Here is a 26,676-nt window from a genome sequence, read left to right on the forward strand (position 1 = left end):
TGACTGCGAGTCAGAGGGTCCTCAAGAGGTCCTCAGAGAAGGATGATAAATAAAGTGACAGACAGAAGACAGAATGCTCACACCTGGCCCAGGCCCTGGTCCGGTTAATATCCTGCCTTGTCTTTCACACTATGCTTTTTACTCCCAATAGAGACATGAAACAGCAGATGAGGGAAAATGCCTTGGGTCAAATAAAACAGCATGGATAAAAGGCTTCATGTGTGTAGACCCACTCTTCTCTGGGCCTTGGCTGCAAATCCAGATTCTGGCACCTGCATCTTCCCAAGGCAAAAGGAAGTTGTGAAGGTCAAGAATAAACTTAAGAGTTTTCACCTTAAGAGGCACTTGCTACTTAGGGTATTATTGTCTTACCCCTATAGTCAACAGTTATTTTTCAATAGGTGCTATTTGTAGGACATAGTGTTAGGCAGGCATGGGGGGACACACAGGGTTAACAAGACCTTGCCCTTGCCCTTGAGGGGCATATGGCGATGCTACTTAAAGGGGGCTTCATGGATCATGCCTGGTTGCGTGTTGTTTGAGATCCATCCTCAATGAATAAGAAGAGACATTGAGAGTAAGCATTTAGGAACGTGAATAGTAGGTAATGTTATATCTGTTGAATCTAATAACAAAAATTCAGATTTGCATTGTATGTCTTATTTTCACTTTACTTTCTGCAAATTCAATGCTTAGTATACTTCATAAAGGCAAGGGTCTACAACAGATTGGAAATTTTAACAACCAACTTGTCCTTAACCATAGACAATTGGAACAGCACTCATCTAACACACATATGACTAAAATAAAAGGAAGGTAAGGACAAACGTCTTAAAAAGCTAAACTAGTTCAATGTTACAGAGGGGAAGGAAGATTCTAAGAAAGGTGGGTGCAAAGGTACAGGATGCTTAGGAAGTTGCAAAGCTCCCCCTTCCGTAGCTGCGTAAAATTGAACCAAAATAAGTAAAAACAACAAAGAAATTATTCACACTAATAGCAGAAATGGTCTCAATGGTATGGAATACATATCCAGATGTATCATTTGGGTCTGAAACTATTGGGACCAAATGTAGTGAAGATTCTAAAAATCAGAACAGGGTTTCCTTCTGCAAGAAATGATAAGCAATAAGCTTATCATTGAAAATAAGGAAATTCTCAAAAATACCCACTGATGTCTCACACTAGACAGGGATTGGGACTGGAGTTATGGGAAGGTCCCAGAGTAAGTTCCTCAATGTGCCTTCTGGAGCCACCTTTCTGCATCCTGTAAACAATATTCTGAGGCTACAGAGGTGGAACTATAGGAGGAGATAAACTTTGTAATAGTTTAGCAGGTGGTCGAAGCCAAGTAAGTAATAATATCCTTGCGGCAAGTGTTTCAGTTGAAGCCTGGCAGCAAACGAGGAGGTTAAAAAGAGAAAAATGCCTGTAACCACACCAAATCAAATGCTTACTACATACAGGGTTTCTCTAAAGCTCGAATTCCATTAAAGAGCCTGCTTACACTACAGATGGGAAAAATTTAAATCTGGGGACACCTACCCTTTGAGACGGAATCCACTCTGTCTTGAGTGAGGTGGATTCTGATGCACGAGTGTCAGTAAAACCAGAGATGAATCAAAGAGTCCAAGTTACCAATGACAGGGACCACCTTTCCCTGGGAAGCTGAGAGACTATCAACATTCCTGGATCTCATGTTATAAGAGAAGAATTCACACATTTGAGGTGAACATCCTTTTTCTGGCAAATAGGAAGACCAGTTACCTGCCTTTTTAAAGATGAACAAGAAAAAAATAAAAGGTAAAGGAGGAAAGCAAAAGAAGACAAATTGGCATGTTTCCGATACGAACATTTTATCTCCTAGTCAACCCTCCAAGCCCCACTAAAGGAAAAGAATATAGCATAAACAGTGAGAGAGGGTGGGCTGGGCAGAAGAGGGAAAGAAAGAGGGGGAGATCATTTCTTTTAATTTAATTTTTAAAATGACAACTAAATTCACAAATAAATTATAAATCACATGGATGAAATAAATGACCAAAATGTGGTAAGAAAATATGATATGATGAATAAGGATTTAGCAGGACTTAGAAAAAACTGAGGAGAAAAGAAATGCTTTTGTAGGACATAAAACTGCATCAAAGCAAGAAGCATAACTATTGCCACAAAAAAAGCACATTTGAAAAATACAGGAAACATAACTGTATTAGTCCGATTTCATGCTGCTGATAAAGACATACCCAAGACTGGATAATTTATAAAGAAAAAGGTTTAATGGGCTCACACTTCCACGTGGCTGGGGAGGCCTCAAAATCATGGCAGAAGGCAAAGATTCTTACATGGCATCACATCTTACATGGCAGCAGGCAAGAGAGCATGTACAGGGGGGACTACCTTTTATAAAACCATCAGATCTCCTGAAACTTATTCCCTATCGCAAGAACAGCATGGGAAAGACCCACCCCCATGATTCAATTACCTCTCACCAGGTCCCTCCCACAACATGTAGGAATTATGGGAGCTACAGTTTGAGATTTTGGTGGGGACACGGCCAAACCATATCAATAGCATATGAATAGAAATAAATTTACAAATTATAAATAAGAATGTTAGATATGAAAGGAAATACTATATATATATGTATATATATATACACACACACACACATGCATATTCTGTATGTTTACTATATATTGTAATAATTTAATATACTGACCTGAGTCTACAAACTGAAAAGTCTCATAGGTCCTGGAAAAGTGAATACACATCAACCAATGCTGAGAAAAAAAACTTAATAAAATTACTGTACTTTAATAATAAAGAATTCTGTAAGTGCATATATATAGTAGACAAGTCACTTCAGAAAAGAGACCAGGTACATTTCTCATGGAATTAGATACCAGAAGATAATGACAGCTGCAGGCTAAAGGCATGGGCTATAGGGATGTGCACTCCTGGCTTGGCCACTCACTTGCTATGTGACCTTGCTCTAGTATCAGTTACCTGAACTTTCTGCTTTGCAGTATCCTCATGTATAAGCAAGGATGACCCTTTCCTAAAAATAACCACTGCACACTTTTCTAACTCCAGAGAATCCAGAAACAGTAACACGAAAGACCATCTATCAAAAGAGAGCCAAAAAATTACCAAGACATCAAAATATACAAAGGAAAACTTGCTGGAAATATAAGGAGAATCATTGAGAAACGTAACAGGAGGCATGATTTTAATACACCTCTCAAGCCTTTGTCAGGTCAAGCAGCAAACAAGTCAATAAAGCAGAGTGGAAATAGTATAATCAGTAAAATTGCCCTACTAGGTATATATCTTCTTTATGTTCTACAACCAAGAACACATATTTGTGAACTCAAAAAACATTTTTAACAAGTTCAAAATTACTTTTAAAAAATACCAAAAAGCAAAAATAGTACAGGCCACATTTTTAATCATATGCAACAAAAGACAAAATATAAAAAAGAACAAACACTACAAACAACAAACCTCCTGACCAAGAAATGAAAATATTTTTACAAGCCTTTACAACATCTCTGGTGTTAAAGAGAACATCAAAACTACAAATTCAAAACATATAGAAAACAAAATAAGAACACTTTACCCCAGATTTAATAGACTATAGCAAAACTAATAAGGTAAAAATTCGTCCTCACACATATTTGTTAATAAAATGAAAGTGTAGAAATAGTAAGATGAGCAGCCCCTCAGAAACAAAGAAAAAAGCCTGTAATCCCAGCACTTTGGGAGGCCGAGGCAGGCAGATCACGAGGTCAGGAGATCGAGATCATCCTGGCCAACATAGGGAAACTCCGTCTCTACTAAACAATACAAAAAATTACCCATGCATGGTGGTGTGCACCTGTAGTCCCAGCTACTTGGAAGGCCGAGGCAGGGGAATCGCTCGAACCCAGGAGGTGGTGATTGCAGTGAGTCGAGATTGTGCCACTGCACACTCCAGCCTGGGCGACAGAGTGAGACTCTGTCTTAAAAAAAAAAAAAAAAATAGAAAAAACATTACAAAACTAAGAGTGGAAAGGAGGAATTAATAAAGGTAAAATAGAAATTGATATAGTAGAAAACAGAAAAAAAGATAGAGACATGCCAGCTCCAAGAACTGATAATTTGTAAGCTCAATAAAACAGATAAACCAGTAGCTGTTCTAATCAATGACCAAAGGAGACGCAGCTCCATGCTCAGAATTAAGAATGTGAAACAGGAACTGAACACAAATTTAGACTAACAAAAACCAATAAGTATATGAAAAAACGTTCAAGACTACCAATAATTATACTAATACAAGCAAAACCAACACTGAGATAATATTTTTAGCCAGGTGATTGGCAAAGATATGGCAGTATCTAAGTCAGAGAAGGGTGTGGGGCAATGAGCCCTCTTTTGAACTCTTGATCAGAGTGAAAATCCCTAGATACTTTCTGGAGGGCAGTTTGGCAATATTTGTCAAATTTTTGAATGTGCGTGGGCTTTGACCGAATAACTCTACTCACAAGGATATGTTCTAAAAAGAAAAACACACACGTACATGTGCAGTACAAACAGCAAAACTCAATATTCAATGTTCAATAAAATTCGTACCACTTTAAAATGATGAGCAGATTTACATTTACTGACTTGAAAAGATACCTACAATATGTTAACCATAAAATGAAGTATGTGAAATGTGAAATGGTAAATTCAAAAACAAATATTTGAGTACGTACTGAGTGCCAGACACCCACTGAGGCATTGTGGGAGGCAGCAATGAACAAGACAGAGGAAGTTCCTGCTCTCACCGAGGATAGAACAAAAGCATGAGCCCACACTACCTTGTGACATGTGTCTGGGGAAAATGGTGGCCAGGGGTAAACAATGTTATCTGCATTTAATAGGATTTGGGGTAATTTCTACTTTCTTCTTCACCCTTCTTTTTACTGTTTTAAAGTTTTTAAACGCACACGCATGGTTATTTTAATTAGAAAAAAAGTTATTTTCTGAGAGGTGTAGAAATCGTGTGTGGTGAAGGGCACAGGTGGACTTGGCATTTGAGTGGTGCTAGAAAATGAGGGTAGAATTTGCATTTATCAGATTGAAGTGGGCATTTCCCATTATGATAAATATATTATCATTAGTAATTGTGTTTAAAATAAGAGCAACATGATTTTCCATATAAACACACAATGAGTCTCAGACAAAATTTCATTTCTAGATGTAGCAATTCCAGAAGTCATCTGAGTCCTCATCTTCCAAAGATAAATACAAAAATCAATTAACTAATTAACTACAGCTTTTGTGAATCATTCACTTCAGTGTTTCCCCAGCTGGGATGAAAGAGCCAACAGGAAACTCCTGTGTAGTTCTAGGTGGTGGCAACTTTACCACAACACTGGTAACTTCGTAGAGTTCCTAATGTCTTCCCATTTGACAAAGCCATAAAATATTTGAAAAAGAAAAGAGTGCATGCTTTAGTTCAACTTATTTTAATGTTTGACTTTAACTTTGAGAATAGACACTCAGTATTTTGATGTTGACATCTGTTTTATGTTTCGGTTTTTCTTTTTCTTTTTTTTTTTTTTTTGAGACGGAGTTTTGCTCTTGTTGCCCAGGCTGGAATGCGATGGTGCATCTCAGCTCACTGCAACCTCGGCCTCCCGAGTTCAAGCGATTGTCCTGCCTCAGACTCCTGAGTAGCTGGGATTACAGGCTTGCACCACCGCACTCGGCTAATTTTGTATTTTTAGTAGAGACAGGGTTTCACCATGCTGGTCCGGCTGGTCTCAAACCCCTGACTTCAGGTGATCCACTCGCCTCCACCTCCCAAAGTGTGGGATTACAGACGTGAGCCACCGTGCCTGGCCATGTTTTGGTTATTCTTAAATGTGCACTTCAATTGATGTGAAGTCCTCCATTTTTGGATGACATCTGTCATTTGAACCACAAAACTGTCTTGGCTTCCCCGGAAGCCCATCACAGAAATAATGGGGTTCATTGCCTTCCTCAACACCATATCCATTTGTGTTTTTTATAAGGTTGACATTAACATTAGAATGTCCTGCCTGCTACTGTCTTCTGAAAGCCATCAGAACATTTATGGCTTTATGAAGATTCTCTTCAACACTCATGTTTCTGCATTACATTCGAGAACCTCTTTTCTATCATTTGAGAGCAAAGAGCTCATATTCAACCCATCTTCCCCCATTCAACATAAGAAACAAAAAGGGGGTACATGTCATAGGTTTCTTAAAGTAAAATTAGAGAAAGGCATGAGAACGCAAGCTTCAAAAATAATGAATTGTGCTCTGCTATAATAGTTAAGCCTGAGGAAAAAAATGAAGCTTAAACAAGAAAAAAATTTTATTTCAAAAAGATAAGAAGTGGGAAGTGAGAGTCTAGACTGCTTGACATAATCATCACACACTCTGTTCACTAGGGTAGGCACTTGTCTTCATGGTAGAAGATGGCTGCTGGGGTTCCAGCTATCTCACTGGCATTCCAGACAGCAGAATGAAGGAATAGAAGGGGATCTTCTCTCCCTTTTCAGGCAACTTCCCATAAATCCCACACAATTCTGTCTAAATCTCAATTTAGTCACTTGGCTGCATCAAGTTACAAGGTAGGTTAGCAGAAGCAATTTTATTAACCAGGTGGTGATGTGCCAGATAAAAATCAGCATTCTTATTAATGAGGCAGAATGAAAACGGATATCAGGAGACAACATGTGGACACATGCAAGCACATGTATGCATAATATTAAGGACTGTTACCAAAGTTCTTTTTAGAGAAGGAGCTATCACTATTTAGTCACCACAATGTCCCACTTGTGTATGAAAAGACAGGGCCCAGGTCAGCATCTGGAAAAAGAAAGCAAATCCAAAGTAGGATTGAATTTCAGATAGGAAGAATCTGAGTTTTGTTGTGCCCAAGAAAGAGGTGGGGAGAAGGGCACTAAAAATATGGAAAGGAGCCAGAGAACTTTAAGAGATGGCACAGTGAGTTTTTAAAAGAAAGAGGAGGAAGTAAAGAAGGAAGGATAAAAAGAAGAGAGGAGAGAAGGAGAGGAGGAGTGCTAAATGGGAAAATAACGAAATAGATTTGTAGAACAGAGATGGCCACTATGCAAACCTCCTTCCATCTGCCCAAACTTAACTAATTCACGAAGGCCCTGTGGAGGAGGTGTGTGCTGAAGAGGGAGGGTAGAAATCTAGAAAGAGGGCTAGGAAGGCCCCTTAGCCAGGTTAGTATATCCAACAGAGGACAGTGTCTGTGAGACAACATTAACCAAAGCAGAAGTTTTGAGACGAATGTGAGTAAGAGAACAACAGACCCCTCAGGAAGGCATGGAAATTTTGGGGGCTCTGAAGAACAGATGTACCACCAGTCCCAAAGTGGAATTTTGAGCCAATTCTCTCTGGAAATTAAAGGGCACTTCCATGAGAGTTAAGTTGTTATCAAACTTCAACTTTCCTCTCCTGCCAATCTCTCAATAGGCTCGTGAGGAGGATGGAGAAATGTTTATTGGAGCTTTAATAAAATATAAGCTTTATAATATAAAACAGCGAAGTTAAATGCCATACAGCTGGTTAGTGGTTCAACCAGAACCAGAGGCTGTGTTTCTCATGGCCTCTTTAAATTAGGAAGGAAATAGGTGTCATGATCTCATCAACTGAGAGACAGTTCTGAGCAATGCACGCGAATGCATGACTGAGCCTGGGCTTGGCAGAAAGAGCACCCTGATTGATTAGTGATGTCTGCTCTGTGCTTTGGCAGTGGGAGCTTCAGGTGACATGCATTAGATCTGTAGTCCCCTTTAGAGCATGATGACTCTCTAATCACTGAGATTTATGGCAATGCCATTGGGTGTATTCAGTGTTGAGATGTTTTTACTCACACCACTGACACCAAATGAGAGGTGCTTTCTTTCCCTGACACCAATTCCTCAATTCTTTGCAGACACGAACTGGGTATTTAACAATTCAATTCAATTTTGACACTATGTGCAATTAGCATGGACCCCACAGGTTAAGGGCTCAGTCCCGGAAGGCTACCTTCCACTTCAAATATACGTTGCAAGTCTCAGGACGCCCATGCTTCTGACCAACCAGCTATAAGTCAAGGGTTCCCATGACCCCCCTCCACAGGCTTGATAATTTACTGGAATGGTGTACAGAACTCATTTACTGACATTCACTTGTTTATTGTAAAGGATGCAACTCAGGAACGCCAAATGCAAGAGATACACAGGGCAGGGTGTGGGGGTATGCAGAGTGTTCATGCTCTCTCAGGGCACACCTCCTCCCAGACCCCCAGTGTGAGACAGCCTCCCAGACCCCCAGTGTGAGACAGCCAAGTATAAAGGGATCATCCGGAAAATCTCCAACTGGCCTGCACACTGGGAGGAGTGTGCACTGGGGTGGAGCCTCTGGAAGTCATGCTGTTTGCAGGGGGAGGAGCCTGGCCTCTTTTGTTCCTGGGTGAACCTGGAATTTAATCTGTGAGGCAGGAAACTGGCCAGCAGGACTCTCTTTGCTGAGAGTTTCTGTTCCTCCCCACCCTTTTTTCCCTTTTCGCCCAATACGTTCCATTTTTCTCACCCTTCAAAGCATCTGCGCACCTAATCTTTCCTGGTCGTGTGACAAGGACCCTAAGGAGAAAGTCCTACAACAGATGTGTGTGCCAACTCAGAAGCAATCTGAACCCCACCATTTAAGGGTTTTTATGGAGATTTCATTACGTGGAGCTGGTGGACTAAATCACTGGCCATTGGTGATGGACTGAATCTCCTGCCCATCTCCCCTCTCAGGAGGTAGAAGGGTGGGGCTGAAACTTCCAGTCCTCTAATCACAATCATGTGGTGTGGTCTTTCTGGCAACTAGTTTCCATCCTGAAGCTATTTTGGAGCCTCCAGACACCAGTCGTCTTATTAGTATACAAAAGACACTCATCACTCTGGAGATTCCAAGGGTTTTAGGAACTGTGTGCGAAAAACCTGGGACAAAAACCAAATATTTATTTATTTTTTATTATACCACAGGCATGACTGTGGAGACTTGGAAAAGGAATTTTTTTAATTGCTTAGTTTTTAGTAAGCCCTTTCGAAAGTGGGACAAAAAATTAAAGAGAAGTAGAAGACATGGACTTCATGAATTGAAGATACTCTAGTTTATCTAGCTCAACCTGTGATGTGATACCCTAATCTTCTTTATCATTCCATAAAATATTCAACCATCCTCAGGATTCCCGCAGGGAGCTGGAAAAATAATACATTTGGCAATAGTATACAACACGAGCAAAGCTCCTCCTATGTGCCTCACATTGTGTTTAAACCCTTTACAGAGCACTGTTTTTTCTAATCCTCCTAGCAATACTAAAAGGTGCATGCTATCAGTAACCTCATTTTCTAGATGAGTAAATCAGCCTCAGAGATTAAGTATCCTCCCTAAGATCCTACAGTGGGTAGGTGTCAAGGCTGAGATACTAATCAGGAGGCCTCCTGACAGCGACAGCGGCTGGTAACTTATGTCCCATTGTCTCTAGGACTGGACACCTGGAGGCCAAGCAGAGCCTCACCCATTCATGGGAACAAAAACAGATTTTGATTCCATGTCTGAGTTCTTCCCAGGGACCCCATCAGGGCTAGAGTGAATTAACATCCTTAGAGGCAGGCAGGTTGGAAGTGAAATGTTCATTCTTTGCCATCTCATTGATTTGGTTCCTATTAAGAAGAAAATTTCATAATTGAAATCTAGAAGAAGAAATATTTTTCTGAAAGTATGTCCTTCTCCATAGCACTTCTCTAGTCCAGTGTCCTTAGACTACAGTTGGATTATATGAATTAAGGCCTCCAAACAGATAATCACTGTACCTTCTCCTTCATGGATAGACAAGACATATAATGATGCTTCTCATCACTGTTTCACTCAATGGAACACCATTTTATCACTTATATTCTCGTGAAAATTTTCCAGAGTGACTGATGATGACAAATCCATGGACCCCAATCAATGGGAAGTGGCTGCTTTCAGGTAAGGGGAGGCAGAAAGTCTCAGGCTCGATTTCTCATCTCCTCTGGACATTGGGTTGGGGAGATAAGAGGTGCCTGCCATCTATTTGCTACCACTATGCACTCATTCACTCACTCATTCATTCTCCCTTTCCCAAAATATTTAGAGTGCCTATTATGTGCCAAGCCCTGCTTTAGGCACTTGGGAGATAGCAAGGAATAAGCCAAAAAAAGAGTCTCCTCCACTCACTGAGTTTGCAGGCCCGTTGAGGGAGATGACGAACGATACATGCCAACCAATGTAGCTAAAAATAATTCCAGAGGGTCAAGTGCCCATGAAAAGAGTAAGAAGTCACTCTCAGAGGAGCTCAGAATGCCTGTATAACAATCTACACCCCCAACCAGAACATACCTCAGAATAAACTTCGATAAGGCCATGCCAAGCCTGAGAATTGTGAAGAGACATGATCATCTTCCTCTTCAAAGTGGTTGCAGGCCATCCATGGTTTCACACAGTCTTTTTTCCACCCGTGACCCCAAAGGAGGAAAGCTTCCATCTGGCCCAGGATTTTTGTTTTAATGATGCAATGATGAAGAATGAGAAGACAAAAAATAATAAACTCCAGAGCTTGCCTTGAGAATAACGTTTTACCAACAGGATGTGTCATAAATATGAAATGGCAAAGAAAGATGTTCCAGGATTTGTACTTTGTCCTTTGTTAGCCAGACAGATAATGAGTTACCATCAGGGATTTTTTTTTCTCATTCAAACATGAGCTACATATAACTTCCATACTTCTGTGAAAAGGGAACCCATAAATTACAAGTTATTGTTTCTTAGAAACTGGGATTGTACAAGGAAGAGCCAAACAAAATCATTTGTTTCATGAGCTTGCAACTTTTTAATTAAATACCACTTTAAACTCATACATACATAAGCCAAATGTTCCCCATCCATCCTGCTCCAGAGCATGGTGCCCATGCTATCCCTTCCATCATTTTGCTGTGTTAGAGGTAGGATTCTTGCATTTATTTTTTTTCTAATTTTTTCCTCTATCAATTTAGGCGGGATTGGAAACATAGATAACACAGAATAGGGACTAGTTTTTAACAGTTTTTGTAGTTGTTATGACCAAGGACCAGGCTATACAGATTGATTATAAATTGATAAGAAAGGGAGGGAGGAAAAGAGGGAGTGAGGGAGAAATAAGAGAGGAAGCAAGATAGCAAAGGAGATAGAGAGGAGGGCAAGAGGGAGTGGGGAGACTCCCTAGCCAAGCAGCATGTGAACCTAAGACACTTTATCTGGTTAGATCCACAGACCATTGAGGCTGAATCTAGCTTATTCTTCACCAGTATTCATGTTTCTTTCATCATTGGCATACTTCTAAACTGCATTTCCCCAGCCCCCTCACATGTAAGTGAGGACACGTGACTAGTTATTCCTCACAGAATGTTGGCAGAAGGGATGTGTGTTACTTCCAGGAATGGCCCCTAAAATCTCCTGATCTGTTCCTCATGCATGCTCCCCTCTCATCTGCTAGATGCAAAGGATCCAGTGAAGGTCTCTGAGGCCCTGGGAGATGGTAGAGCCACACCATGAAGGTGCCTGGGTCCCTGAATGACTGCATGGAGCTCACTCTACATTGGACTGTGACACAAGCAAGAAAGGTAAGACACCAAGATACAGGGATTGTTTCTATACAGTTAACCAGCCCTGAACTGTACACCCTTTGCTCTATTTTTCCATCCAAGGCAGGCAGCACTAACAGATACTTCATGGATAACTTTTCCCTTCAGTTGTCCTCAAACATTTCTGCCATGTCCCAGACAATCCTAACTTCACATTCAGAGGGCATTACAGAGATCTCATCCAAGCACTTTAAGTACTAAATTTATATTCTTAGTTAGTTTGCAATCTACCCTTCACTATAATTCCTATTTAAAAAGGAAGGATGAGTCCATGATTCAATTCAAGATGAGAAAACATTTCTAAATCAAGGGTAAGCACATTTTTCTGTAAAGGTCCAGATAAGTAAATATTTTAGGCTTCACAAGCCTTACAGTCTCTGTCTCAACGAGCCAACCCTGTCATCCTGGCACAAAAGCAGCCACAGGCAGTGTGTAAATGAATGGGCATGGCTGTGCTCCAATAGGTTGTGATTTACAAAAAAAGGGCAGCAGGCCAGATTTGGCCCATGGGCCATAGTGTGCTGACCCCTGCTCTAAATCATTCTCACATTTTCACTAAATATGACCAAGGGCACATGTAAATTCTAGTATCAATTCAATCCCTGTTACATTAGTTTATGCTATTTGTTTTAGACCTCATGGCTTCTCTTGAGTAGTAACAGATATGACAAATGAAGTTGCAAACAGTATTTGATTCTTCTTTCTGCCTCAGCACTGTACTGTGCCTGGCACAAAGTAAAATACAATACATTTTAGTTCCTTTTTACTTCCTTTGAAGCTTGCCTTTGAAGGTTAGACTTGAAGTCAGATCTTCACTTAAGTCCCATTTATTAGTCTGTGGCTTCGGTCAAAGCATCTTCTCTTTGTAAACCTTGGTTTCCAAATCTATAAAATGAAGATAACAATATATACCTCACAGGACTTTTTTGAGGGGTAAGGTGGTGAGGAAAAAGAATAACAACATATATATCCTGTGAAATATATATTATTGTGTGATATAACAATATATATAATGTGAAATGTATAGCACAGTACAGAGGTAAGAGACTATTATTGTAAGCTGCCTGTCCCTTCCTGGATTCTGGATTTACTTTTTTTCCACTGGAAACATGAGTCCCCCGACCCCATTCCCAAGGAGGTCTACTAAATCCCCATTTAGCCTAGGCCAAGAGGCTGTTGGGGTGCATGGGTCGGCTCCACCTGTGTTCTGATTGACTGCCAGAAACCTGAGCCTCCTTTATAGCTACTAACTGGTTCCAGAGAAGCAGCTCCAGCTGCCAAAAAATGTTGCTGTTTTAAAGAGATAAAATGCAATAAAGATATGTTTGTAATGGGCATACTCAGTATGGTTTGACCGGCCAATGACACAAGGCACTTGGCCTTGGACCCAGTGCTATTTGAAATGAGCTCTGGAATCGAAGTACTATTCCCATCAAGAGTATCACCCTTAGCAGTCCACAGCTGAAAGCTTCAAAGTGCAAAATTCAAATCTCCTTTTAGTCAAGTATTGAAATAATGAAAAAGATTTGTGGATAGAATATTTATCCTGCAGTTGCAAATTTTTATGGCCATCCCATTCTACTGAGAGTTGTTATGTATATAAAACTCCAGACTCCAGGGTCGGTCTGAGTCTTCCCCCCACCGTAGACATCTGTACCATCTGTACCATCTACTTATAGTGCATACTTACCACTCTAAAAGAAACAAAATGCTTTTTAGCTTCCTTGATGATGCTTGCATTAAAACCTGAAGGAAAACATTGCAATGGGCTCTTGTCAGCTAGTCATTACACATTCCCTGACAGTGTCTAGAATAGTGCCTGGCAAGAGAAGGGCTTTAAACAAGATTTACTAATGTTCCAAGTCCTATATCTGGTCATTGTCCTATATCTGATAGGGCATGGATGGCAAGTACCCAACAAATTCATCATTAAATTTGTGCTCAGGGCAAGCAGCAATAATCACTCAAGACACTTTTTTCTTTTCTGATGAGCCAAAACAGAATAACAGTTACATCTTGGCTGGGGCAGCTTTCCTGCATCTCTGCACAGTCATGCCTTCAGGATGCGGGTCTCTCTGCTAGCACTTGGCGTCTCCCGCAAACCAGTTCCTCCTACCATCTTAGCTAATCTTTGTTAACTGATCCACATATCCACCCAAGACTTCAAACTAAAAATCTGAAAGCATCCTTAACTAATCCTCCAACATCTAATCAATCAACAAATCCTATGAACTCTAATACCCCAAATAAAATTTGAATTGCTTCTCTTCATCTCTACCATTGTAACCTAGGCCATCTTTGGTTGCAAGTATTTCCATAGCTTTTTAAGTGCAAGTGCTCTCTGGCTTCCATGGCAACCCCCCTCAGTCTGTTTCCCATAGAGCTGCCAGAGGGCATTACTAAGGCAGAGCATGTCAATGGCTCACTGCTGAACTGCATAACCTGCCTGATCTAGTGCTTCCTGTCCTTTCCAACATCATCTCAGCTCACTCTCCTGTCCATTACTGCAGTGCAGTTGCAGCTGCATTGACCTTCTTGCTGTTCTTGGAAAGCACCCAGCTTTTGACCCACTTAGGGGGTCACACATGTGTTGTTGTCTGCTGGTAAGTCTGCTGCCTATGACAACCCCCACCCCATTGGCTAAGTTCTCATTCTTCAAGTTACAAACAAAGTACCACATCCTCTGAGAGGGCTTCCTAGATCACTCTCTGATATGGTTTGGCTGTGTCCCTACCCAAATCTCATCTTGAATTGTGGCTCCCATAATCCCCATGTGTCATGGGAGGGACCTGGTGGGAGGTAACTGAATCATGGGAGCAGGTTTTCCCATGCTGTTCTCATGATAGTCAGTAAGTGTCACAAGATCTGATGGTTTTATAAAGGAGAGTTCCCCTGCACATGCTCACTCATCTGCTGACATGTAAAATGTGCCTTTGTTCTTCCTTCGCCTTCTGCCATGCTCGTGAGGCCTCCCCAACCATGTGCAACTATGAGTCCGTTAAACCTCCTTCCTTTATAAATTACCCAGTCTCAGGTATGTCTTTATCGGCAGCATGAGAATGGATTAATACACTCCCTCAACCACTTTCTTCTCTATCAACCCAATGCCCTTATTCTCTGACCTTATTCTTTCCCTGAAGACTTGGACTTAATCGAAAGTTTTATACATGTAGAAGTTGCTACTTTTAGTAGAAAAGGAAACATCCATGAAAACAGTACCTTGGTCATTTCTAAGTAGTTACCACATTTCACAATATTATATTATGTTTTGTTTCTATATAACTTCTCTTAACTAAGGTATTATAAGCTCTATTTGGGTTAGAGACAATGTTTGTCTTGTCATTCAGTACTAGAAGGGAAAAAAGATGATAGAAAACAAATATCCCTTTATTCTGTCTGGTGAGGAATTCTAAATGATATTCATAGACACCTTTTGTGGCATCTGCCCCAAAAACTCCCTTTCCAGGAAATCCACAAATATTCATAATGAACCCCTTATACACAAGGGTAGTAGACCAAATATCCATGTTTAGACCATGAGACACTACCCATTTTTAATGTCTGAGTTTTATATTTGCCACTGTCTAAGGTGTCTAAGACACCTTGAGGGCAGGGATCCCATGGGATTTACCCATTTTTTAATCCAGCAACTGAGATCAGTGACTGCTACATAATTACACTTTGAATCCATGAAAGGACAGAGCCAATTAGTTTACCCAGGCATCCAAGTCTTGTTTATTGGGTGGCCTGGGTTGGTTTAAGCTGCAGGAATCTAATAAGGGAACACCCAGAAAGATGAAACCATATCCTTAAATTCCTATTCATTCAATAATCCTAAAATAATTTATAATAAAATTAGAAACAAAGGGCAATTGTATAGGATCTTTGTCTGTCTAGTCCCCCACCTCAGAGAGCCTCCAGGGGTAGTTTTCAGAGCCCTGGATGAGGTTTGGCTCATGCAAATCCCATTGTTTGTGGTTCCATTGGAAGAGTCAGTCTCTCTTCTCCCAGCCCCCATGCAACTCTTGGAAAATGGTGCTCAATGGAGAGCATCCTTTGCAGAGGAACTTTGTCCTTAGGGGAAAGTTCTAGATGACAAGTCATAAATTTAGAAGGCCCTGGTCTCAGAAGGCACTCTGAATGATTTCAACAAAGTACAGAAGGAGAAGGTGGTTTTAAAACAGTTGCACCATTGGATTCAGAAAAAGGAGAGGTCTGTGTACAAATACAGACCACTTTAGTTCTTAAAACATCTGCATATTTTCTAGTCACCAAAGTCACACACAGCTTTACAGCAATAAAGAGGATATTATTTACCCACCCACTTGACAGATAGGCAAACTGAGTTCGGAGTTGCTGAGTACAACACTAGAAGAGTGTCTCGTAGGAGAGATGCCCAATAGCTGCGCTCCATGTATCCCAATAGCCTTTCTTTCTCTTCATACTTAGAAACTCACCGTGACTGATATAAAAAGTGCTCAGTCAGACAGATGAAGACCTCCTGTCTTGGATAAAATAGGTGCATTCAGGGTGAGAACAGATTAAGTTAAGGCTGCCATAACAGAGAGAAATAGGGAACTCAGGGAGTTTGGGTGATTTGCATGGGTCCTGTTCCAGTTCACATTTGCATCAATCATATCAATATTGAAGATAAAGATCTGACTTGACTTCCTTTAGATTCTGGTGGACAGACACAGGGATGGCTCAAATCATCTTACTTGTTAACTTTCTTCTTCTTTATGGTCAAGGACTTAGTTTTGTACCCCTACTCTATTCTTGGCATTCTGAGCAGTGACTGACACATAGTAAACTCTCATTGCTCTTAATGAATATACTCAGTTTACCACTTTACTGTGACCTCAGACATTCTCTGACTTTCTGGGATGCAGATTACTGTTTCAAAACAGCTTATGTTTTCCTTAAGCAATAAATAGGCCGTCATTTCTACCCTTGAAAGAAAATGCTATGTGAGACCACACTGGATCCCAACCTCAAGCTGTCCCTTGGCTTCTCTGAGGTGCATCGTGCAGAGGTTGAGCCTCCCCCCGCTGGATCTGAAGGATGTAGGTACAAACAGCTGAGTATACAACCAATGGACCCCAGCCCAGTGAAGTCACTACCTTAGAGGCCCAAGACTGTCATCACTGTCCTCACAAGTCCATGCTTCTGGACTAGTGGTGGACACCTGCAGCATCTGGCTTACTGTTGAGAGCTCTGACTACAAGAGACCAGATTCAAATTCAGCTTGGCGTGGGACTATGGGTGATGTATGGAACCTCTCTGGAGCTCAGTTGTTTTGGCTGTGGAATGGGAGAGAATAAAACACCTCATAATGCAGCAAATCACAAACTACAATGTGCACACAAATCACCTGGGGATCTTATGATGCTGCAGGTTCAGGCTCAGTAGGTCTGAGGTGGGGCCTGAGAGCTCAGAATTCTAATAAGCTACCAGGCCATACCGATGTGGCTGATCTGGAGACTGCACTCCAAGTAGCAAAGTCATAGAGCAGTAAATGAGATAATAGAATAAAAGGAGATTATTAACATGAACAAGCATTATAAAGCAAATTATTAATAATCATGATCAGTAGTAGCATTTTGGTTAACATACATGAAATTACCACCAGCCAGGTTTGAATTAGACTGTTTCCCACCCTGAGTCCTTTCAAACAAGTTATGTGATTCCATCTGAAAGCTCCTTCAGACATTCCCATAAGCCCTCATGTAACTACAGAAGTCAAGGGCACAGTGAGAAGATATTTTATTACCCGTGTATTTATTTATGGGTTTTGGGGGTTTTAAAACTGGCAATTAAAACCTTGTAAATTTGTATTATCAACAAAATAAATGTAGACGGGTTAGTTACTCGTTGCTAATAAATTTGATCATTCATTTATAAAACGAATGTTCACCCAAGAATCACAGAGCACTCTATAAATATCGCTTCACGAAGCCGCAAACCACCTCGACAAGGAAGGCACACAGCACCCCTGAGGGGTTAAACAAACCCTCCCGGGCCTGGGGGATGGGAGGGCAGTGCCTGAATTCCAGCCCCCTGGTCCTCTTCCAGTACTCAGGTTCAGCCTCTGCCCCGGGGGGCCTGACTCTTTGAAGCAAGATATCCGCTTGGATGCGTTTCAAATCAGCTTGCCTAGAGGCTCCAGCCCCAGATAGCCCCAGGAACCTGTCTGTAGGAGCTGGAGAAAACCATATTTCTCTCCTGTGAGAGGTTGAGGAGGACTAGCCTCCCCCATTTCCTCTTTTCCAATCATGCACTCTGGGTAGTTCAGCTACTGTTCCAGAGGTAACTTACAAACCGACTGGCCCAGCTATGGAACTCCAGCATGGAATTAATAAAACAAAACTGCTTGTTCGCTGATTTCTCAGCCAACGGCCCCCACTTCAAGACTTACTCAGCTGACGGTCCTCTTCACTTCTCCCCCATAAATGAACTCAGTAAAGTGTTTTTGTCTTTGAATCCTGGTGCCCTAGATGGACCAGGGTTTTTGTGGCTGGGTTTGAATTCCAGCCCCACCATGGTGGGGGACCACGGACCTCATGTTCCTTAGCTGTGAATTGGGCTTATTTCAGGCAAAGTCATCTAGTGCCTGTGAGGATGTTCAGAAATGATGTGTAAAGAGCCCCAATAATGGAATTTATCCCTATTGGTAGTGCTGGTACCAGTTGTGATATTAGTCATAGATGCAACACTAGCAGCAGAGTGTCAGGCCCGATTATAACTTTTAGGAACCTGAGCCCATGCTTCTCTCATCACTTCATTTGTTGAGAGGAAAGGGAACAAGAGGATTGATCTCTCATTTATGAGTGCCCTAAGCAGGGCTTAGGCTGTCTCATCAGTCATCTAGCCCTCCAAGATATTACATCTTACTCCCTCTTCCCAAATTATTGACCCAGCTGATACAGACAAGAGACAAGGAAGTACTGGGTAGAAGAGGGTGGGTCCCCAGCAAAGGCCCCATCCTCAAGCCTGGAAATTCACGGCCCTAATGGGAACAGGCATTCATGTTTACACACCCAAAAGTTGCATTTGGCCTGCCAGGCTCCCTTACCCTGTACCCGTATAAACCCCAGACCCCAGGCTCCAGAAGCAGATGAAGATGAACAGAAGAGCAGAAGCACAGCAGAACGGCATGGCAGAGAGAAGAGAATAAGCATCTGAATGCTGAGAGGAGTTTGGCTGGGAATGGTCAGAGAGATTGGCTGCTGGACAGCCAAACTCCGGGAGAAGATCATCTCCCCACTCCATTCGCTTTTCAGCTCCCCACCCAACCCACTGAGCCCTACCTCCATCACTCAATAAAACCCCTGCATTCGTCCTTCAAGTTCGTGTGCAACCTGATTCTTCCTATATGCTTGGTACCTCAGTACCAAGAGGACACTGAGCTGGTTAACACTTAAGCTGTCTGTGGATGGCAAGGCTAAAAGAGCTCACCGTAGCACAAGCCTACACAGGCTTTGGGAGTTACAGGCGCCCACTCCTAGATGCTACCATGGGGCCAGAGCCCCAAAGCACTTGCCCCAGCTCCTTCACCTGCCCATCTGCATGCTCCCCCTCCCATAAGGGGTTTGAGCAGGTGCAGTGTCTGAACAGACAAGCCACACCCCTGCCGCACATCCTGCGAGGGGTGTCAGGGAACTCTCGCATTTCACAACCATCTTCCTGGCACACCTTTTTGCCACCTGCCCTCAGACCAGCTGGTATTCTTCTTCTTCTTGCTGGTGAGAGGAACCAAAACCTCCGACTCACAAACACTGATGGGGAGCGGTGATATGCATTGCTCTTAGCCTAGGTCTACTGAGTGGTCTCACTCCTTTGGAGCTACCTTTGCCTGGGCTATGTGGCATCCACGTGCTTTTCTGCTTACACAAGGCCTCATGGACTACATGTTAGAGGTTTTTCATCATTTATTATTTGTTACTTACTGATTTCTTAACTACTGGCTGTATCTGTATTCTGTCTTGATTCATTTTCTGGAAAAGCAGGACTCATCTTTACTTAATGAGCTTTATTCCAGTCCTAGAGAGAGGTAGGAATTTAATTTGACTGAGATATTCTGTTTCTCACTGCTGCCTTTACTTGATTAACATGGAGAATCATAAAATTTCTGAGCAGAGAACCAAAAGTAGATAACAAATAGGCTATGAAGCTTGCTGAGATATCTGTAGAGGGGAGATTGATAAAGATGTTTAATACATCTTTCTATAAATAAAAGGACTTCTGGTTTGCCCTGGACTTGGAATGAATCTTCTCAGAGCTTCAAGACAGTCATCACTCTGGCTACCTGCCATATGAAGGTTCTTTTCTCAGAGGGCAAATGTTGCTATAAGAAATGCCACGTGCCATTTTATCAAGCTGAGCGCAGCTGGCTTGTGACAACCCTGCATGAGACACCCAACCAAAGAAAGATATTTTCTCTTTGATCAGATGATTACTGAGAGTGGATGTGCTAGCATTAAATTGGTTTTCATGGTTGATATTTTTCAAGTAGGCTGGGCATGATGGCTCACACCTGTAGTCCCAGCTGCTCAGGAGGCAAAGGTGGGGGGATTGCTTGGGTCTGGGAGGTTGAGGCTGCAGTGAGCCGTGATTGCACCACTGCACTCCAGCCTGGGCAACAGAGAAAGACCCTGTCTCAAAAATAATAAAATAAAATGATAAAAATATTACTAGTAGCTCCAAATTTAGTAATTTCTTTTTGGAAGCTATTATTAATATATTTTGTTTAACAGAATACAAGTCACCTACCAGCATTTCTTATAAAGTGAGCTTCTGTCAAGTTTTTTGTATTTTTCTTTTTGACTCTTAATATAAAATCATCCAAAAGGTTTTCATACCTGTGAGTATTTGTTAGCATGGTTTTAAAATGTAGTATGTCTTCTTTGTTCAATTTAAACAATGTTGGAAGAAAACAATGTTTTCCCATGTTTTCTGTTCATGTCTTTTCCCCTCTAGAGCTTGGCTCACACCATTCCTTGCATTTAGAATATCCTTTCTATTATGCCCAAATCTATTTCATTCTTTAAGGCACATTTAAAGGCTCTCAACCTTTCATGCTCAACTGCTGCTTTCTCTCGTCTTTACTGATTTGTTTACTGGAAGTCATCTCCCCCAGTTCTGCATACTTTCATACAGAAACTAGCAAATTTCAGATGTTTGTTCATTTAGTTTTCAAAAGAAGGGTACCTTGGCAAGTCAGGCTTGCATTCTCTTTTTTAAAATAGCTTTTATTAAGATATAATTCACATGCAGTAAAAGTTGCACAAAAGTGAACAATTCAGTAGTTTTGAGTGTATTCACAGTTGTCCAACCATCACCATAATCTAATTTTAGAGCATTTTCATTACCCCACAGAGAAACCCTATGAAGAGTATACATTCGCAATCACTCCCATCCCCCCCACCCCTAAACTCTAGGCTACCATGAATCTACTTTCAGTATCCATAGATTTGTGTATTCTAGACATTTCATATACATAAAATTACACAGTATGTTGACTTTTCTTTGTTGACTGGCTTTCTTCATTTAGCGTAATGTTCTCACAAGGCATCTGTTTTGTGGCATGAATAAAGACTTCATTCTTTTTTATCCACTGTATGGATATACCATCTTTTGCTTACTTATTTATCAGTTAATGGACATTTTGGTTGTCTCCACTTTTTGGCTTTTATGAGTAATGCTGTTGTGAATACTCATGCATATGTTTTCAATTCTCTTAGGTAGACACTTAGAAGTGGAATTGCTGAGTCATACAGTAATTCTATGTTTAACATTTTGAGGAACTGCCAAACTGTTTCCAAAATGGCTGCAACATTCTACATTTCCATCAGCAAGGTAAGAGGGTATCAGTTCCCGCACATTCTCGCTGACACTTTCCTTTGTCTGCCTTGCATTCTTATCAGACTTACATTCTTGGTCTGAAGCTTTATTTCAGAAAACAAGTTTGAGGAGAAGAATGGATTTGTTAGACTTGCTTCAAGAAATGTTTTCTCCTAAAATGTGCCCAATGTGCTATGCCTAATGTGCTGTGCCTGCTCAGGGAGTTATTGAGCCTCTGACCCCCTGAGCAGGCACAGCACATTGGAAGAAGGATGCTGCTGTACCTCGGAACCGGGAAGCCCCTGAGGTCTCCTTCCCAGTGCCACCATTTGCAAACGATATGCCTTTGGTAGATTAGTGTCTAACCCTTAGTTGCCTCATAGATAAGATGAAGAAGATATTTCCGCTTTTCATTACCACAAAATAGGATGTGTGTGTGTCAATATATTGTATTAGTCCATTCTCACACTACTAATAAAGACATGCCTGAGACTCAGTAATTTATAAAGAAAAGAGGTTTAATTGACTCAAATTTCTGCATGGCTGGGGAGGCCTCAGGAAACTTGCAGTCATGATGGAAGGCACCTCTTCACAGGGCTGTAGGAGAGAGAATGAGTGCCAGCAGGGGAAAAATGCTAGGCACTTAAAAAACCACCAGATCTCATGAGACTCACACACTATCATGTGAACAGCATGGGGAAACCACACCCATGATTCAATTACCTCCCACCGGGTGCCTCCCACAACACATGGCAATGATAGGAACTACAATTCAAGATGAAATGTGGGTGGGGACACTGCCAAACCATATAACATATCTAGAAGCTCATATGGGCCATAACAGGCATTCTAGAAAGGTCTTTCTGAATGATTCTCCCTGAAGTCTTGTAGTTCTGTGGCAGTGCCTGTAAGTACACCACCATAGAAAAGGGAAGTTTTGGTCAATTTTTGTAAATTCCATGTGTGTGACAAGAATGAGTGGTCTCTGTTAAGTACAAAGATTGTATACAAACATACACATAACAGGCGAATTACTGTGGAAGTCAAATCCAATTTATCTTTGTTTAATTTTGATCTCCTTGATGGACTGGTTTTTGAGAAAGTTCTGGACCGTTTCCCACACTGACTCTTCACTCAACCATTTATCCTCATGTTTCTGTCATATCTTTACACAGCAAATCCCAGCTAGTCCTCTCCTAAGTACACTATTCTGTTCCCAAGTCCTCTGGTGCCTGAAGCTTTCTCATTATCATGAGAGCAAAATAATGTGAGTGTTAAGGCCCACAAAGCAATAAAGCATGATTGTGAAGAGCAGAAGCTTTGCAGACAGACCCAAGTTCAAACCTTGGCACCATCACTTCCCAGCGTATGAACTTGGGAGGCTAACTGACTTTCTCTGAGCCTCAGAGTTCCTGTCTGTAAAATGGGAAAATTAACACCGGAAGTTAGGGTGGATTCAATGAGATCACGCATGTAAAGCAGTTATCACAGAGCTGGGGAGAGGAACCGGTAAGGATTTAGTAAATGCTAATTTTGTTAGTAACAATAGACAACATCTGCATGGCAGCAGATCTTCACCTTCCTGAGAGTGCTTAATATGTTCTGGGCACTAAGCCAAGTGCTTCAGTTGTATCAGCACATTTAATCCTCACAGCAAACCCATAAGAGTGATAGGACGGACATCACCATTTTACAGAGGAGGCCACTGGGGCACAGAGGGATGAGGCAGCCCACCCAAGGTCACCAGTGAGCGGTTGCTCCTGAACTGCACCTCCATCATGGGAGCATGGGAGCCTGGGCTCATCTTCTGATGACAAAGTCGGTCATGGAACTAACAAGAAGACACACCACAAAAAGGGACTCTTTGTCCCACATCCCTTTCTGTGACCTCCCAGAAGTGCCCCGCAGCACCAGACTCCACTCTGGGTGGCTACTGTGGTTCTTCTTTTGTGTCTGGGAAAAAAGGGTGCTCGATAGGATCCAGCTGCCAGCTCACTACAGCCCAGCCCTCCTCCGGTACTCCCAGAACAGCTCTTGGGTCTAGGACAACAAAGCCCTTATTGGTCTCATTGTTCCAAGTGTAGTTGGAAACATCTGAGATAAAGCTGGGATGGAAAACCGAGCAAACTGTTAAAATCTGCACAATAAAAAGGCACAATCAGGACACACTTAGGGATAACATGTTACACTTCCAAAAATTAACACTGTTGGATGAAAGCCCCAGCTTCCCAGTTTTAGTTCATTTTAGAAAAAAAATCTACAATACATAAATATATTCCCACTGTAAAAAAATAAAAAACAAAAGCCAAACAATCAATAAGTATGAGGAATAAAATGAGAATGTTGACCATTATGCCTCCGTCCACCCTGAACCCACAGCTTCCAGTGGTAACCATGATCAATAGAGTAGATATACCTCCTCCCAAGCTTTTTCCTTTGTAATAAATGCATATATATGTACACATGAACATGTTTCATTTGGAAAATATTGTGTTTCCACACAAATGGTGTCACAATATGTGCATTGTCTGCAAACTAGGTTTGCTTATTTTATTCACTTAACAATAGGTTTGGGGAGTGGGACTTGGGGAGAAATAGGTTTGGAAAATTTTGCCAAGTCTGTGCACACTTAAATTGACGTTATTCTTCATGAATGACCGAAGTGTTTCCCATAGTGTGGTGCTACCATAATAATTTATTTAACCTTGTCCTTCTGAATGGACATTTGGGTTGTCATGGGGGCAAGCTCTAAGATGACCCCCTCCCCATGATCTGTACCTCCTGGTATTCATGCCTCTGTGAAATCCCTTGCCCTTGAGAGTGGGCTGGCCTCATGACTTTCTTCTAATCAATAGAATGGAGCAAAAGTGATAAGATGTCACTACTGTGACTACAGTACAAGACATTGTAACTTGCCTCTTGCTAACAGACTCTTCTCTTGCTGGTTTCCAGAAGGGCCCATGTGGCAAGGAACTAAGGGCAGTCTCTGGCCAAAAGCCCACAAGTAACTGAATTCTGCCAATAACCATGAGTTTGGAAGTGGATCCTTCCCCATTCGAGTCTCAGATGAGTCCCCAGCCCTGGCCAGCATCTTCATGTGCTGTGAGAGACCATTAAGCAGAGGACCCAGCTAAGCTCTGCCCAGATGCTCAATCCACAGAAAAAGATACTAAGTGTGTGTTGTTTTAAGCTGCTACATTTGCAGTGGTTTGATATGCAGCAATAGATAACTGATACTGCTGTTAATTGCTTTCTATTACAATCAACTGGAATAACTGCCCTTGTGCATACAATCAGGGATGTATTTTGGGATCAATTCCCAGACCTGAGATTGTTCAGTCCAAGGGTAAGGATATTTAATGTGGAAAAATAACACTAAATTGTCCTCCAAAAATATTATCAAGTGACAATCATGCAAACAGTATGAAAGTTCCTACTTCTCTCCATGTTCTTGCCAAATGAAGTGTCACTGATCATTGAAAAAATATCAGTTTGAGAAAAATCAGTACTGCATTGCTTTGATTGCATTTTCCTGATCACTTATCAGGGTGAGCATCTTTTTAACGAATCCCTTGGCCATTTATTTTCCTCTTTCTTCTGAGACTTCTCTCTTGATATTTTTAGCTTTTATCCTATTTTAATTGGATTTCAATTGGATTGAACAACTAGAATGATAGAATGATATCTGGGGGGCACACAATGGCCATTGGTGATGCTGCTGTTGATTACCCAAAGTGCTATCCCATTTCTTCCTGTGTATTTACTACTATTTCTCTTGCAGTTAATAAGCAATTTATGGGAAGATTCTTTGAGACCATTCAAATATCCTGCACCTCATTAAAATATCCCCCTGGATTTAGCAGCCTTTGATGATTCTTGCCTGAACAAAACTTTATTATGGTAGATGTAAAATGAAGATTTTCATTTCTAGCACTTCTTCCACATTTACCAGCTACATTCAGCCTTCTTGTGGATAAGACTCTCCCCTTTCTCCCAATTGTTTATTGTTTTTATTAGTATGGACTCACGATTTCCTGTTCTTCTCAATGGCCTATAATTTATTACTATCTTTAATTATATTAGTGCTCAAATTTTCCCAGTTTGGCCAGTGGGATCCCCTCCAAGTTGGCTATTATTTCCTTGTGACATACACACTTTTTCTTTCTTTCTCTTTCTTTTTCTTTCCTTTTAAAACTCACTTCTTTACTTCCTGCTCCAGCCCTGGAATCAGCCATTTCTCTGAAAAACTGTGGTTCTTTCAAGTGGACAAAGGTATTAGAGACCAAAATTTGGGCACAAGATATGCACTTTAACAAGGACCCACTTTAAGTGCAGTTTAGTGAATCTGAATGAATGCATGAACTTCTGTAACTACTACCACAATCAAGATATAGAGTTTCTGTCACCTCTCAAAGCCTCCTTTTCTTGCTTGCTCATATGCAATTACCTCTGTCCAAAATGACCCTTTCCCTTTCCTCTACACGCTCGGCAAAGCCATGATTGAACATTTATTCCTTCTTAGATTTTGTTCCATTTTCCTCAGCAAAGGTTCTTGGTTTCCTCTTCTTCATGCTCACAAAATAGAGAGTAAAAGTGCTTGCTCAACAGTTCTTCAACTGCTCTAATAAAGATTGATTCTCTTACCAGTTTTGTGTTCTTGGGAGTTAATCAGCCTCTCTCTCTGTCCATTGATTTTCCATCTGTAAAATGGGTCACTCTTGAACTGGTCCCATATCCAACACATGTAAACCTGTCAATGTAACCTCCAAAATATCTCTTGGATCTTTGCCCTTCTGGACAGCTCCACAGCCACCACTCCAGTACCTCTCTTTTGAAAATCTGTCTGGTCTCCCAAATTTCACCTTTGGGCTCATTCTAATGGATTCTCTACAACACAGCCAAAGTCATCTTAAGAAATGTCCATCATTTCTTGATTGAAAACTCTTAATGGGTTAGGTATAGAAGGAAAGTTCCTCAATATAACAAAAGACATTTATGAAAAACCCATAGCTAACATCATAATCAACAGGGAAAAACTGAAATCTTTTCCACAAAGATCCAGCACAAGGAAGGGATGCTCACTCTTGCCACTTCTATTCAACATATTACTAGAAGTATTAGCAAGAGTAACCAGACAG

At 41.3% G+C, this 26,676-nt stretch overlaps 1 long non-coding RNA gene across 2 annotated transcripts in view; it reads left to right on the forward strand.

The window, feature by feature from the left end:
- The window catches only part of LOC107970473 (uncharacterized), a 69,151-nt gene extending 47,598 nt beyond the window's left edge, over positions 1-21,553 (forward strand). For both annotated transcript variants that reach the window (XR_010155614.1, XR_001713060.3), the window contains 2 exons: positions 11,551-11,677; positions 21,439-21,553. This is a non-coding gene — a long non-coding RNA (uncharacterized LOC107970473). The remainder of the gene's footprint in view (positions 1-11,550; positions 11,678-21,438) is intronic.
- The last annotated feature ends 5,123 nt before the right edge of the window (positions 21,554-26,676 follow it).

Source organism: Pan troglodytes, chromosome 2 (assembly GCF_028858775.2).
Source record: "Pan troglodytes isolate AG18354 chromosome 2, NHGRI_mPanTro3-v2.0_pri, whole genome shotgun sequence".
NCBI lineage: Eukaryota > Metazoa > Chordata > Mammalia > Primates > Hominidae > Pan > Pan troglodytes.